The following is a 15,421-nucleotide window of genomic DNA, read 5'->3' as shown; positions in this document are numbered from 1 at the left end:
AACACTGGAGTTAAGCCCTGCTGCCCTGCCAGGGTAGGCGATGGCCCAGCTCTTCTCTTGCACTACAGAGATGGAGCTGTCACCCCAGTGTCTGGGTGGTAGCAGCAGCAAAGCCCACCTGGCACCAGCACTGGCTGAGCTCCGTGCCCAGGGGCAGCTGGGGATGGCCACGGTGTGGGCAGGCAGGAGCCAGGCAGGGGCTGCTGTGACCAGCGGCAGTGTCTCGATGGGCTGGGGGAGCCCAGGGGGCAGGCAGCAGCGTGGGGCTCCTGAGAACAAGTGACACTATTTTGTATTTGTTTTTCGTTTTTAGAAATTTGACTTTTTAAAAAATATTTTAAAATTTATTTACTGTAGAGAGATACCCCTAAATATTTATTCCCGAGTAGTGTAGTAGTTAAGGACTTTACAAAATAGTATTAGAATCCTGAAAAGGCAAACCTATTTTTAATTCACTTTTAATTTTTAGAAATATTTAGAAATATTTTTTGTAGAGACATATCTCCAAAATATTCATCCCTTTTTCCAGAATACATTTGTATTTTTAAAGCAGTTTTACAGTTCTGGAAAGTTTTTTACACTTATACAATAAAAAATAAAATGGCATTTCTGTGGTAATCTTTACTCTGTGAAGAACTAAGACACCCTAAGACACCCAGCCAGCTGCAGAGGCAAAGATCTTTTCCCACGGGAACTTTGTACCTAGTCACAACCAAGTGACGTAAAACCATTTCCCAGATATTTCCAGGGATTCTTGACCAGCTCAACTCTTAGTCTTCAGAGGCAAACTTTGAGCACAGTGGGAATCTTTTCAAGTCACCATCTTTGTTTGCTTGTGCAAGAACTGCCTCAGTTCCAGAGCAGGGGCTTCTCTCAGCTTCCTGCTGGCCCCGGGCTCTCCTCCCGGCCTGCTGGGCTTTGCTGGCTGGCACAGCCTGTGCCAAGGGCCGGCAAGGTGCCTGCAGGCCCCAGCTCTGGGGGAAACAGAGGACATCCTGCCCGTATCCACCGTGCTGCCAGCTCAGCAGTGCAGCACAGCATGGGCTCACTCTCCCCATGGATCTTGTAGAGGTTCAAAGCAAGACAGGAACACGTGCCCTGATTACACTTTGATGAATCCCAATGATATTCTGCTTGCAGGATGGGCACAAGCAGTGCATGATAGGTATAGCAGAGCCTCTGTTCACTGTGTCTCTTGCCATGGCCTCTTTCACAGTTGTATCTTTCCCCCTTCATATGTCCCACCAAACACCTAAGGGAGAACTGGACCTCTAATTGCATCACACATCTCCATGCCCATGCCCGATGTCCCTGTGCCAGCTGCTTTAACAGCTTGTTGCCATGCAGATGCTGCCTCCAGCCACACAAGGTACTCTCCCCTTGAAAGCACTGGCGCTGCTCTCTGGCCCCTACTGAAGGTGGGCAGGGCTTGGCCCAGCTCTTCTCTTGCAGTAAAGAGATGGAGCTGTCACCCCAGTGTGCGGGTGGTAGCAGCAGCAAAGCCCAGCCAGGATCAGCACTGGCTGAGCTCCGTGCCCAGGGGCAGCTGGGGATGGCCACGGTGTGGGCAGGCAGGAGCCAGGCAGGGGATGCTGTGTCCAGTGGCAGGTCCCCGGGGAGGATGGGGCAGCCCATGCTGAGCGTCCCTGGGCTGAGGGACATTTCCTTGCCTGGGACCATCTGGGCCTGGACCTCCTCCAGTGGCACGCCCAGGAAAAGAGGGAAGCCATCAAGAGCCTGTGAGTTACGCAGGGATGGGCTGCAGCTTCCTCCCTCCTTGGTCAGCAGGCGGATTAAAAGAGGCCTCTAGGGTTTGCGGCAAACAGGAGTGGGCAAACAGGGCCATGGCATGTTTCTGAGGGACAATTCACGAGGCAGTGTGCACAGGCAGGGCAAGCAGGCAGGGTTGCAGGTTTTCTTGTTAGGAAGTTTTACTGTGTGTTGTTTGCAGTGTTTCTGTTGGTTGCTTGGTTTTGGTATTTCTGGCAGTAGTGGTTTTTACGCAATCGAAAGCTGTAGTTAGTACAAGTAACTAGATGGAACCCTCCAAAAAGGATGTGTCTGTCCTGACCCATTCCTGTGCAGAGTGTTTGAGCTTAGCAGTGGTTTCAGGGGGCAGTGAGGGGAAAAGCTGCCTGCGGTGTGAACAGGTGAATGATCTCCTTTCACTGGTGGCCGAGCTTAGGGAGGAAGTTTAAGGAGTATCAGGGAAAGTGAAAGGGAAATAGATTGGTGGAGTTCAGTCCTTCCATCCTTACGGGAGGCCCAGCAAGAGTCACAGGACTCCTATGCCGCACACTGTCAGGCAAGAGAAGGACACCTGGTAGATGAAGGGGAGTGGAAATGGTCCCTGCACGGGGAGGTTATGATAAAAATTCCTCCCGACCCCCGTCCCCTAGCCAGGGGCCACTTCAGAATAGGTATGAGCCCCTGGATCTAGAGAGTCAGCCAAATGATTAAGAAGAAAATTATCTGCCCAGAGAGCCTCCCAATTATGATTAATCTGTAACATGGATTGCCATGTCTAACATCAAAAAGGAAAGAATGGTAATCGTGGTGGGTGATTCCCTTCTGAGGGGAACAGAGGGCCCCATGTCAAGGGGACCCACCCCACAGAGAGCTCTGCTGCCTCCCTGGGGCCCAGGTGCAGGATATTCCTGAGGGACTTCCTGGGCTGATTCAGTCCTCTGATTATTATCCACTGTTGAAACTCCAGGCTGGCAGTGATGAGATTGAGAAGAGGAGTGTCAGGACCATTGAAAGGGACTTCAGGGCACAGGGACAAGTGGTTGATAGGACAGGGACACAGGTAGTCTTTTCCTCAGTCCCTTTGGTGGCTGAGAAAAATGGTGAAAGCAATAGGAGAGCTCATATCAGCAACAAGTGGCTCAAGGGCTGGTGTCATTGGCAGAATTTTGGATTCTTTGATCATGGTGCAGCTTTGATGGCACCTGGCCTGCTGGAACCAGATGGGCTCCATCTCTCTGTTAAGGGCAGAAGGTTTTTAGCTGATGAGCTTGCAGAACTTGTTGAGAGGGCTTTAAAGTAGGTTTGAAGAGGGAACGGGATGCAGCTGGGCTGTCTGGAAGCAGGCCCAAGGGTGGTAAGCCTGAGTTAGGGATGAAATCAGCAGCCCAGCTGAGGTGCATGGATAGCAGTGCACACAGCATGGGTAACAAACAGCAAGAGCTGGAGGCCATGGTCCAGCAGCAGAGCTGTGATGTCATTGCCATCACAGAAACGTGGTGGGATGCCTCACATGGCTGGAGCACTACACTGGATGGCTACAAGCTCTTCAGGAGAGACAGGAAAGGGAGAAGAGGTGAAGGTGTGGCTCTTTATATTTGGGAGGCTTTGGACACCATGGATATTGAAACTAATGATGATGAGGTGGAATGCCTATGGGTGAGAATTAGGGGGAAGGCCAACAAGGCTGACATCCTACTGGGAGTCTGTTATCATCCACCCAACCAGGAAGAAGTGGTGGACAACTCATTCTATGAACAGCTAGAGGATGTTTCAGGATCATCAGCCCTTGTTCTTGTAGGCGACTTCAACTTGCCAGACATCTGCTGGGAACTTAATACAACAGAAAAAAAACAGCCCAGGAAATTTGTAGAGTGTGTGGAGGACAACTGTTGGTTGCAGCAGGTGGGTGAGCCCAGCAGGGGAGGGACTATGTTAGATCTGCTGTTTGCAGATAGAGGTGGGCTGGGGGGACATGTGGTGGCTGGAGGCCGCTTGGGGCACAGTGATCATGAAATGATAGAATTTGTTGCATTGCAAGCTGATCTGTAGTCAGCATTAATCAAGTTCTAAGAAGCAGTCCAGCTCAGCTCCATGAACTAGCCTCTGTGTTTGACTGACAGAAGCTCACATCCAAAGGGAACTCTCCTAGGATGCAGACATTGCCTTGGTTCAGAGTCTGGGGCCACACAGATAGACCAATGAGCTGTCTCGGCCCAGGAGATTTGAGTGGGCTATAAAAGAACACTCCGGACAATAAACAAGGCTGTTTTTCTGAGGAAACACGAGTGGTCTGTCTTATGTTATGTCTCAGACAGGGGAACACCAATGTATCAAGAATTCTTGGTATTTTGTGAAAACAGGAGGAAGATCAATAAGACTTTTACACATGACTTTCAGAGGGCAGACTTTGGCCTGTTTAGGAGACTTCTTCAGAGAGTTCCTTGGCAAGCAGCCCTTAAAAACCAAGGAGTCCAGGAAAGGTGGGCATGCTTCAAAACAGAGATCTTGAGGGCACAGGAACAGTCTGTCCCTGGCTGCCGAAAGATGAGTCAATGAGGCAAACACCCAGCCTGGATGGGCAAGGAGGTTTTGGAGGAATTTAGGAATAAAAAGAGGACGTATCATCTTTGGCAAAATGGTCAAGTCTCTCAGGAATTATTTAGAGGAGCTGCTAGAGCACGTAGGAAAAAAAATTAGGGAGGCCAAAGCTTAGTTTGAACTTAAAATGGTGACTTCTGTAAAGGGATAATAAAAAAATGTATTTACAAATATATCAACGGGAAAAGGAAGGGTAAGACCAACCTTTGTTCTTTATTAGATGTGGGAGGGAACTTAGGAACTGCAGATGAGGACAAGGCAGAGGCGTTGAACACCTTCTTTGCCTCAGTCTTTAGTAGGAAGACGACTTGTCCTCAGGACAAGTGTCCTGCTGGGCTGGTAGATGGTGTCAGGGAGCAGAATGGGCCCTGTTAGCCAAGAGGAGGCAGCCAGAGAACTGCTGAGCTGCTTGGATGTTCCTAAATCTATGGGGCCAGATGGGATCCACCCCAGGGTGATGAGGGAGCTGGCAGATGAGCTGCTGAAGCCGCTCTCCATCATTTATCAGCAATCCTGGCTCACTGGTGAGGTTCCAGGTGACTGGAAGCTGCCCAATGTGACGCCCATGTACAACAAGGGTGGGAAGGAGGATCCTGGTAATCATAGGCCAGTCAGTCTGACCTCAGTACCCACTGAGGTGATGGAACAGTTTATACTGAGTGTCATCACACAGCACTTACAGGATGGCCAGGGTATCAGACCCAGCCAGCAGGGGTTCAGGAGGGGTAGGTCGTGTCCGACCAACCTGATCTCCTTTTATGAGCAAGTGACCTGCCTGATGGATGCAGGAAAGGCTGTGGATGTGTCTATTTGGACTGCAGAAAGGCCTTTACACTGTCTTCCACAGCACGCTCCTGGAAAAGCTGCAGCCCAGGGCTTGGAGAGGAACACTCTTTGCTGGGCTCAGAACTGGCTGGATGGCTGGCCCAGAGAGGGCTGGTGAACGGTGCTGCACCCAGCTGGCAGCCAGTCACCAGTGGTGTCCCTGCGGGCTCTGTGCTGGGGCCAGCTCTGGTCAATGGTTTTATTGACAACATGGATGAGGGGATTGAGTGTTTCATTAGCAAATCTGCAGACAACACTAAGCTGGGAGAGTGTGTTGATCTGTTGGAAGGTAGGAGGGCTCTGCAGGCAGACCTGGAATGGTTGGAGGGATGGGCAGAGTCCAGTGGGATGAAGCTCAGTAGGTGCAAGTGCCCCGTCCTGCACTTTGGCCACAAGAAGCACCTGCAGTGTTCTAGGCTGGGGATAGTGTGGCTGGACAGTGGCCAGGCAGAAAGGGAGCTGGGGGCACTGGTCACAGCCAGCTGAACATGAGCCAGCAGTGTGGCCTGGTGGCCAAGGAGGCCAATGGCTCCTGGCCTGTGTCAGGAACACTGTGGCCAGCAGGAGCAGGGAGGTCATTCTGTCCCTGTACTTGGCACTGGTGAGGCCGCACCTCAAGTGCTGTGTCCAGTTCTGGGCCATCAGTTTGGGAAGGACATTGAGTCGCTCGAGCACATCCAGAGGGGGCAAGGGGGATGGTGAGCGGCTGGGAGCACAAGCCCTGGTGAGGAATGACTAAGGGAGCTGGGGGTGTTTACCCTGGAGAAAAGGAGACTCCGAAGTGACCTTATCACTCCACAGCTCCCTGAAGGGTAGTTGTAGTCAGGTGGGGTTGGTTTCTTTCTCCAGGCAGCACTGACAGAACCAGAGGACACAGTCTCAAGCTGCATCAAGGGAAATGTAGGTTGGATATCATGAAAATATTTTCCACAGAAAGAGTGATAAAATTCTGGAATGGCCTGCCAGGGGAGGTGGTGGAGACACCATCCCTGGATGGGTTTAAAAAAGACTGAATGTGGCACTTGGTGCCATGGTTTAGTTGTGGTGTTGGGACATGTGTTAGACTGGATGATCTTGACGGTCTCTTCCAACCTGGTCATTCTGTGAATTCTGTATGAATACTGAGCATCTCCAGGGACACAGCCTGACCTGCAATGTCAGTAGGCGAAAAAAAAGTTTTGTGAATGGCCCTTTGATGAAGCAAAACATTTACAATCAGGGCAGTGCATTCATAGAGATGGGCGCACACTCTGGGGGTACAGCTAAGGCCATGAGGTCACAGAAGGGCTCTGGGGTCACAGCAGGCTGAGCTCTCAGCAGGCCCTGAGGTCACAGAGGTGCCAGAGGTGCCAGAGCCCCGTGGTTGCACAGCAGCACAAGGAGCCAGCAGTCAGTCCCTGAGCACAACTGTTGCGGCAGCAGCGGCGGTGGCAGCAGCGGTGCTGACGTTGGGACAGCGGTGTCGGGACAGCGGTGGCAGCAAGAGCTGCGGGACTGGCGGAGGACAAGGCACCATGGCCTTTGCTCTGCGCCTCTTCCTCCTGCTGCTCCTGGCCGTGGCCCTGCCTGCCAGGGCTGCCCAGGCTGCTCCGCTGCAAGCGCGGGGAGCAGGTGAGCCGGCAGCCTGGCTGCCCTTTCCCGGCACAGTGCTCCCTGCTCCCTGGGAAGCGCTGGGGATGGTTTTGCCCAGGGCTTTAGGGAGGGTTTCCTCTGTGGGAGGGAGAGTGTCCCAAGGGGCCCTGGGCAGCCCCATTTCCCTTTCCTCTCCCAGAATGTTACACAGGGCAGGGAAAGAGGGTGGAGAGTGGCCAGGAGCCTGCCCAGAGCTCCCCAGGCCCCTGTGCAGCTTTGGCCATGTCCATTCACAACTGGCTCCCATGGCCTTTCCTTTCCCATTTCCTGTACCCAGCTCCCTGAGGCAGAAGGGGATAAAACTCAGCATGGAAATAGTTATGATCTCTGCTCCCTCTAGATTTGGATGGCAACATAAATTATTTGCAAGTACAGGTGAATGACACTTTAAAGATCTTGGAAAATGCTGGAGGCAAGTTCTGAATATCTGTTTTATCTGATAGAATAATCAGTGTCAATGTGGCAAGAGCTCATTCATGCCCCTTTCCTCAAGGTTCTGTCAGGGTTGAAAGGCTGAAAAATTTGCTCTGCTCCCTTCTGGAGCCCTGAGGGATCCCACAGGATCGCTGTCAGTGGGAGGAAGGAGCATTTAGTTGCCAGTCTTCCTCCCGTGTGCAATGCCAGTGTGTCCTTCCGTGTGCTCTGTGCAGCCACAGAGAAGAGCAGAGAGGGAAGGGGCCGGGCCCAGGGCTGTGCCGCGGGGCTGTGCCTTGTGAGCAGCCTGAGGATCTCCTGCAGTGCCACAGGAGCTCTTCTGTCCTGCCTTTCTTTGCAGCTGAACCTGCTGGTGAAGGTGGTGCAGCTTCCCAAGCCACATCCAGGACTGAGGCTCTGGGAGATGCTGAGGGTAGGTCAAGGCCTTTCCCCCTGGGAGAGCTGCCAGCTCAGAGCCCAAAGCTGGGCCAGGGAGGCATCGCTGCAGGTGCCAGCACAGAACCATGCACGTGTGTGCCCTCGCCCTGCGCCATCCCCTCACCGCTGCTGCGGCTCAGTGGTGCCCGTGCAGATCAGCAGAGATGGCAGAAGCTTCTGTGGCTGTTGTGTTACAGGTGTGTCTCCTGGGAGGACTTCTCCAGCTCCTTTGCTGATTCCTACAGAGAAGCCTGCCTCCCATCGCAGGGGTGAGTAGTGTGTCCCTGCTGACCCCACAGGCTGATCCCTGCTTTTGTGGGATCTGTTCCGAGGAAATAGAAATATTCCTCTTAAGGTCCCCTGAGAATGGAGAACAAACCCAGAAGGAACAGTAAGTCCCTGGAGGCATCCAAACACATGGAGAAGATGCCGAGTGATCTGGAATGATGCCATGGTGGATACATTTCCCTCATGCTTCCCCTGGGACTCAGCAGCCGGGGTTTTGGCTGCACATCTGGACACGCCGTGCCTGGCACAGTGGGAAGGGATCCATGGCAGCCTATCTGCCCTGCTGCTGCTTTCACGCCCTGCAGGGCTGCTTCCCAGCCTGGCCTGGCTGCAGCTTCTGCCCAGCCTCTGCAGGAAGGCATTTGGCATCAGCTGACAGGCAGCCCAAACTGCACCACAGGCCATGCCCACCCTGAGATCCCCTGCGATTTTGCAGTCACCAGGCTGATCACTAATGGCGGGTGTTGTGATGAAAGTGGGCCCTGTCCTTCCTAGGATGTTTATGTCTTTGACAAGAATTGCCTCTTGAAGATGCCGCCTCTCCAGTGGGAATCGGTCTTACCTGATGAGCTGTTGCTTTTCCTTTCTCCACAAGTGGATGGTGAGGCTGTACAGAGGGCGGCGTTTCCCGAAGGAAGCAGTGGCTCCATGCCAGCCTCTGCCGCAGGAAGAGAGGGGATGCCAGGCACAGGACCAGGAGGTAATTGCAGTGCCTCTGGACTTGAGACCTGCTAGAGTTTGAGCTGCCCCCTCTGCTGCCTGGCAGTGCGGGCAAAGCCCAGACAAGACTGGCACAGCCCAGGGGAATTATCCCAAGCAGGCTCAGGGCACTCGGTACTGAGCAGTCCTGCTGGGGTCCCTGCGTGGGAGGCAGATCCTGAAACCTGGGAGCGACTGCATTCCCATGGTGGGGAATTGACAGAGCAGGACAGGAAAGCTCCAGTGTGTCCTGAGGGGCCTGGTTATGTCCTTTCCATTCAGGGAGGAATTTCAGGGGGAAGAGGAATAGAGGGAGAGAAGAAATTAGGAAGGGAGGGAGAGAGGGCAGAGGGAGGGAGGGATGATTGTGGCAGTGCCTGCTGCATTTTTTCACTAGTGCTTTAGGAAGAGTTTTAGCTCTGGGAGTGGGAGAGCCCAAATGCACCCCGGGCTGCTCCAGCCACCTCGCCAGGGATGTTACACAGGGCCTGCAAAGAGGATGGGGATTGGCCAGGAGCCTGCCCAGAGCTCCCGAGGCCCCTGTGCAGCTTTGGCCACATCCATTCACATCTGGCTCCCACAACCTTATGCAACCCACTTGCAATGCCCTGTTGTCTGAGGCAGAGGGGGCCCCAAGACACCAGGGAAATGGTTCTGATCTGTGCTCCCTTCTAGATCGGGATGGCAAATTGCATTATTTGGATGCCCTGCTGGATGATGGCTTAAGGCTCTTGAAGAATGCTGGAGGCAAGTTGTCCCTGTGCCTTTCTTAACAATATCCTGACAGTGCTGCAGGTGCCAGCACAGATCCATGCACGTGTGTGCCCTCGCCCTGCGCCATCCCCTCACAGCTCCTGCGGCTCAGTGGTGCCCGTGCAGATCAGCAGAGATGGCAGAAGCTTCTGTGGCTGTTGTGTTACAGGTGTGTCTGCAGGGAGGACTTTCCCAGGTCCTTTGGTGGATGTTGCACGCAAGCCCAGCTCCCATGGCAGGCGTGAGTAGTGTGTCCCTGCTGACCCCACAGGCTGAGCCCTGCTTTTGTGGGATCTGTTCCTGGGAAATGGAACTCTGGTGCTCTAAGGTCCTCCGAGGCGAAAGAACAAAGCTACCGGTCACAAGAAACCCCATGAGCCACTCAAAATCACGGGACAAATGGTGAAAGAAATACTGCAAACCGAACAAGGTGGGTGCATTTCCCTCATGCTTCCCCTGGGACTCAGCAGCCAGGGCCTTTGACTGCACATCTGGACACACCGTGCCCGGCACAGCGGGAAGGGATCCATGGCAGCCTCTCTGCCCTGCTGCTGCTTTCATGCCCTGCAGGGCTGCTTCCCAGCTTGGCCTGGCTGCAGCTTGTGCCCAGTCTCTGCAAGAAGGCATTTGGCGTCAGCTGACAGGCACCCCAAACTGCACCACGGGCCTGAGATCCCCTGAAATTTCATAGTCTCCAGGATGATCACTAAGGGCGGGTGTTATCATGAAAGTGGACCCTGGCCTACCCAGAAAATTGTGTGGATTCCTGATCCTTAACCATGACTTCCACAAGTACTGGCTGCTGAAGATGCCACCTCCCCAATGGGGAACAGCCCCACCTGATCCAGCCATCCCTCTTGCTTTCTCCAGAAGTGGATGGAGAGGCTGGGCAGAAGGCGGCGTTTCCCGAAGGAAGCAGTGGCTCCATGACAGCCTCTGCTGTAGGACTGGAGGCGATGCCAGGCACAGTCATAGGAGGTAATTGCTGTGCCTCTGGGCCTGAGCCATGCTGAGGCTTGAGCTGCTGTCTCTTCTGCCTGGAAGTGAGGGCACAACCCAGGGGAATTATCCCGAGCAGGCTCAGGGCACTCGGGTACTGAGCAGTCCTGCTGGGGTCCCTGTGTGGGAGACATGTCCCGAAACCTGGGAGTGACTGCACGGGGTGCCCATGGTGGGGAAAGGACAGAGGGGCAGAGCAAGACTCCAGTGTGTCCTTAGTGGGCCTGGCTGGGTCCCCTTGGGCTGTGGGAGCTGTCCCAGCAGATGGAGGACGGGCGGCTGGGAGGACAGGCAGGAGGGAGTTTGTGAGGGATACTTGCAGCACTGCCTGCTGCAGTTCTCCCCAGGGATTCAAGGAGGATTTTCCTTGTGCGACTAAGAGAACCCCCACGGGCCCTGGGCTGCTCCAGGCACCTCTCCAGGGATGTTGCACAGGCCCTGCAAAGAGGATAGGGATTGACCATGAGCCTGCCCAGAGCTCCCCAGGCCCCTGAGCAGCTTTGGCCTTGTCCATTCACATCTGTGTCCCATGGCCTTAGCTGACCTACATGCAGTGCCCAGTTCCCTGAGGCAGAAGGGGATCCCAGCACATCATGGAAATGGTTCTGATCTTTGCAAACTTCTAGGTTGGGATCAAGACATGGATTATCTGGGAAAACTGCTGGATTATGGCTTGAGACTCATAGGAAATCCTGGAGGCAAGTGCTCAATGTACCTTTCCTGAGAGAATACACAGTGACCAGGTGGCAAGAGCTCATACATTTGCCCTTTCACTTAAGTTCCTCTAAACGTTGATGGAATATGGAAAATTTGCTCTGCTCCCTTCTGGAGACCTGAGGGATCCCACAGGATCACTGTTAGTGGGAGGAAGGAGAATTTAGCTGTCCATCTTCCTCCCGTGTGCAATGCCAGTGTGTCCTTCCGTGTGCTCTGTGCAGCCACAGAGAAGAGCAGAGAGGGAAGGGGCCGGGCCCAGGGCTGTGCCCCGGGGCTGAGACTTGTGGGCAGCCTGAGGATCTCCTGCAGTGCCACAGCAGCTCTTCTGTCCTGCCTTTCTTTGCAGCTGAACCTGCTGGTGAAGGTGGTGCAGCTTCCCAAGCCACATCCAGGACTGAGGCTCTGGGAGATGCTGAGGGTAGGTCAAGGCCTTTCCCCCTGGGAGAGCTGCCAGCTCAGAGCCCAAAGCTGGGCCAGGGGGGCATCGCTGCAGGTGCCAGCACAGAACCATGCACGTGTGTGCCCTCGCCCTGTGCCATCCCCTCCCTGCTCCTGTGGCTCAGGCATGGCAGCTCTTTGGAAACAGGAGAGCCCTGTCCCTGCCATGAAAGCCAAGACGTTTTCTGAAACGTATCCCCATGTTTAACGCACATGACATCCTGAAAATGCTGGCAGCCAAATCAGGAACTCTTCCATCTAATCCAACTGTCCTTTTTCCTGTCTGAAGTGGTGGACCAAACATCTGGGCAGAAGGAGGCACATCCTGGAGGAAGCATTTCCCCATGGACAGCCCCTGCTGCAGGAAGGAAGGCGATGCCAGACACAGGCACGTGCACAGCAGGTAATTGCTGTGCCGGGCTCAGCCCTGGCCGGGGCTGTGTGGCAGCAGCTCTTCCCCCAGGGCCTGCCCTTGCCCAGCCCGGCAGCAGCCAAAGCTGGAGGCGCCTCGGCTTCCAGGCCTCTGGAGCTGGTTCAGAGCCCCGGGGAAACGGGACTGGTGCAGCAAGGTCCCTGGCGCTGCAGCTGCTGCAGAGCTGGCCCTGAGTGCCCAGAGGCCCAAGGCACAGGAGCAGCCCTGAGCGGGAGCCCTGCCGCCAGCCCAGGGCCAGAGCCAGCCCTGGCTCCCGACTGGGCAGGGGCTGCGCTGGGTCCTGACAGGGCCTGAGCCTGTCCCCTGGGGCTGGGGGAGCTGTCACGGGGCAGGGAGGGCCAGGGCTGGCAGTGGCTGCTCAGGGATGGCTTTGGCCCGTGTCCCTGGCAGCAGCCACTGCCCAAGCAGCTGCGCTGCCCCCGGGCTCTCCTCCCGGCCTGCTGGGCTTTGTTGGCTGGCACAGCCTGTGCCAAGGGCCGGCAAGGTGCCTGCAGGCCCCAGCTCTGGGGGAAACAGAGAACGTCCTGCCCGTATCCACCGTGCTGCCAGCTCAGCAGTGCAGCACAGCAAGGGCTCACGCTCCCCATTGCTCCCACAGATGCAGCCGGCACCACAAGACCTGTTCCCGATGCCCAGAAGGGCCTCGGAAGGGGCTTCTGTAAGGGAGCAGCCTGCTGGGCCAGGTTAATGGCAGGCGTGCTTTTTTTGGAATTCACCTTCATCTTATGCTGTGTCTACATTAATTATTATTGGAAGAGAAAATGGTGAGTGTTTTCTTCATCTTTCTGTGAAACTGCTTCTTATGAAAATCTAATACAGACAGGAAACATTCTCAGGGAGGCTGCAATGGAGTTGTGGCCAGTCCATGATTGTCCAAATAACTCTGCTGAGGGTTCTGCTGCTGCGCAGTGCTTCCATTGGCCTCTCAATTGCTGGGCCTTGTCCTGGGGGCCCCGCTGGGGCTGCAGCCAGTGCTGGCTCCCACTGAGGCTGCCTGGCCAAGAGCAGCCCCAGGGGCTCGGGGCAGAGGCAGAGGGAGGTGGGGAAGAGAAAGAGCAGGGCCAAGGTTGCCCTTGAAAGGCAGAGGTGCTCTGGGGCCCGCTCCTGGCCAGGGACCCTGCCCAGAGCCGTGCCCTGCTGGCCGGGGCCTTGAGGGGCAGCTGTCCAGCTGGGCCCAGCTGTGCCAGCAGCTCCAGCCGTGCTGGGGAGCCTTGCCAGCTCTGGGCCCTGCTGTGCACGAGGGTCCCTGTGCGCCACTGGCAGCTGGGGCCTCACCCACCTCCTCTCTGCACAGGTGCTCCTGTGCATCGTCAGCAGATGAGCCTAAGAACACAGGCAGCGGGAGCTTGACAGTTTATCCCAGCTCTCCACTTCTGCCCCTATCTGCCCTGCCGTGGCTGCAGCAGCGTCAGGAGGCCGTCCCAAAACCCACCCTCCTCAACGCGACCCTCTGCCCCTGAGCCTCCTGGTCCTGTTCCCCGGCCAGGAATGAAGATGGGCATCCCCTGTCTGCCAGGGCAGGGCTTGGCCCATATTTCATATTCAAATAAAAGAATAAAGTTTTCACAATTATGTCCGTGTGGTAACAGCAGCAAAGCCCACCCGGCACCAGCACTGGCTGAGCTCCATGCCCAGGAGCAGCCATGGATGGCCACGGTGTGGGCAGGCAGGAGCCAGGCAGGGGCTGCTGTGCCCAGCGGCGGGGCCCCGAGGGGATGGGGGAGCCCATGCTGAGCGTCCCTGGGCTGAGGGCACATTTCCTTCTGTGGGATCATCTGGGCCTGGACCTGAAGAGGCACACAGGGATATTTTGGTGTCCCTGCTGAGGGGTGCAGGGATCCCTCATGAGGCACAAAGGAGTATTGATGGCCTCTCCTAAGGGGTGCAGGGATCCCTCATGCGTTGGGCAGCAGGTTTAAATTTGAGGGGGTTTTTTACTCTTCTCAGCACAGCACAGGGACACTTGGCCGAGGTTTTGCCAAGCTGGGAGAAAGCCTCTTGCAAAGGCTTGGGCCCAGCCTGTGGGCAGAGCAGGTGGGCGCAGCCCATCCCCTGGGCCAGTCCGGGCTGCTCAGGCCGGGCCGGGCCAGGCTCGGGCCCCGGCAGGGAAGGGCCACGGCCCTGGGCTCTGCTGAGGCTGCTGAGCTCCGGCCTGCCCTGTGCTGCAGCCCAACACATTGACAGCCATGGCCGTGCCCTGGGCCACCGCAGGCACCCGGGGCTACAGCTGAGGCCGCGCCTTCTGCCACTGAAGGGAGACTGGCTCTGTTCCCTCGCAGGGCACAGCTTAGCTCCCAGCACCTTTGGGAACCTGCCTGCTGGGCAAGTGCTGCGGGGCAGAGAGTTCCAACCCTTCTCACTGGGAAGTGTGGCTGGTGGTGTGGGGGTTTTAACATTTTTTTCCCTCTAAATTTGTGTCCTGCCAGAGGGTTAAGTTTGCCTGATCTCAGTAGGGCGCTTTTCTTCTTGGCAGTCAGTGGGGTTTCAATGCAGCCACGGTTGAAGGAGGATCTCTGGCAGATTGGGCAGTGGTTGTGGGACACCTTGGCTTCATCCTTCCTTTGGCTGTGACTTGCACTGGTGCTTGTGCCGGCATTTTACAGTAAGTGGCTTCAGTTTGTTCCTCTTTGTACCAAAAACCAAGAATAAACCTCTTTAACACCACTGTAGTATTAAGAGGCAGGCCTTACTTTCTTGACTTGCTGGATGCACAGGCCATTGGCATCACAGGGCCTTCTTGGTGGGGTCTTCAGATACCCTGGTGGTCACTGAAGAAGGAAGCTGAATTTTCTGGGAAAAAGATAGTTTCCCATGTGTGGAAAAGAATAACCTGTCACTTCCCCATCCCTTTCTATACAAAGTGATACAGGCAAGTGCATTCATCTATCTCTATCTGCCTTGTCTGTCTATCTATCTATCTATCTATCTATCTATCTATCTATCTATCTATCTATCTATCTATCATCTATCTATCTATCAACTATCTATCTTAATAATCTATTGTGGTGTTGCATTTTATTCAAATGGTATGCTCTGTCTCAAAAATGTAGCTCTTGAAAATATATGGTTTATTCCAAGCTCTGTTCCTCCCCTGAAGTCCCATGAATCTACAATCCCATTTGCCCAAACCTTATTTCGCACCTATATTGAATTTCCCTCTTAAGCTGTGCGAGGAAGAGCAGATTCTCTCATGGCCCATCTCTCCCCTAGGCTCGCCCTCTCTCCCCCTCTCTTTCCCTTTCCCCCTTCTCCCTCTGAAACCATGTTACTCCCGGGGCTGGGACCCCCAAGAAACCCTCATCTAATCAGCACCCTCAGAAGCCGTGTGGAGTCTCCTTGCGTGCCTGCTGCTGCCAGCGAACTCACAGCCCAGGGGGCCCTCCGGGGACTCCCTGGGGAGCTCCCCTCAAAGGAACTGCTACAATCCATGAAATATTT

The 15,421-nt window shown here is 55.0% G+C and overlaps 2 long non-coding RNA genes across 2 annotated transcripts; both read left to right on the top strand.

The window, feature by feature from the left end:
- Positions 1–3,163: 3,163 nt before the first annotated feature.
- LOC135307185 (uncharacterized) lies at positions 3,164–7,927 on the top strand. Its single transcript, XR_010367906.1, has 3 exons — positions 3,164–3,328; positions 7,580–7,651; positions 7,854–7,927. It is a non-coding gene; the product is annotated as an uncharacterized LOC135307185 (long non-coding RNA).
- Positions 7,928–12,601: 4,674 nt separating this feature from the next.
- Positions 12,602–13,552, top strand: LOC135307562 (uncharacterized). The gene is made up of 2 exons (XR_010368295.1): positions 12,602–12,747; positions 13,278–13,552. It is a non-coding gene; the product is annotated as an uncharacterized LOC135307562 (long non-coding RNA).
- The last annotated feature ends 1,869 nt before the right edge of the window (positions 13,553–15,421 follow it).

The sequence above is a fragment of the Passer domesticus genome, chromosome 9 (assembly GCF_036417665.1).
Source record: "Passer domesticus isolate bPasDom1 chromosome 9, bPasDom1.hap1, whole genome shotgun sequence".
Taxonomy (NCBI): Eukaryota; Metazoa; Chordata; class Aves; order Passeriformes; family Passeridae; genus Passer; species Passer domesticus.
The sequence above is the reverse complement of the archived record's forward strand: the minus strand, read 5'-3'. Positions and strand labels throughout refer to the sequence as shown.